This window comes from Octopus bimaculoides, chromosome 22, assembly GCF_001194135.2.
Source record: "Octopus bimaculoides isolate UCB-OBI-ISO-001 chromosome 22, ASM119413v2, whole genome shotgun sequence".
Taxonomy (NCBI): Eukaryota; Metazoa; Mollusca; class Cephalopoda; order Octopoda; family Octopodidae; genus Octopus; species Octopus bimaculoides.
In genome coordinates, this window is record NC_069002.1 from 12,854,379 (window position 1) to 12,855,060 (window position 682).

The following is a 682-nucleotide window of genomic DNA, read 5'->3' on the forward strand; positions in this document are numbered from 1 at the left end:
TATATATATATATATATATATATATATATATATATATATATATCAATTATAGAAATATGTCAGTCAATGTTACTAATAGTTTCAAAGAGACTCAAAGTGGTGGAGTTCTCATCACCAGAAATTGTAGACTCATAATCACCTGTGTTACTCAACAGGTATTTGTTCTCTTTATAAATTAACTCTATAATTATTATATTGCATACTTTTCCCTTTGACATAAAGTTTATGACTTAAATAAGCACCATGCCTTCCTTTGATACTGGTGATATAAACGTTTATATATTACTTGAACATCCACAGAAAAAAATTCCAGGGGAATAATGTTCTAGGATTGGGGATATTGGCTAGGGCAAGGCTTTATGGTTAGGACAGTGTGGGTGACAAGTGTGTCGGGTAGGCTTGGTTGAAGATGGTATGGAAATAGCTTGGTGTGAGGAGCAGAAGTTGTAGTAGCAGTAGACAAGGTGTTGTGAGGAGACAATGGAATGTTTTAGTGAGTGGCTCCTTACTGCTCTGCTGGATGCTGTCTAGAATGATTGTATGAGTTGCAGCAGCACTGCCCACCCCCTGCTAATATGGGAGATGTGTTCTATAGTTATATATGTATAGTTAACCGAATATATTCAATGAGAATACAGTTTACTGAATTTCTAATAAGTGCTCTTGGTAGGTAAATGTCTAA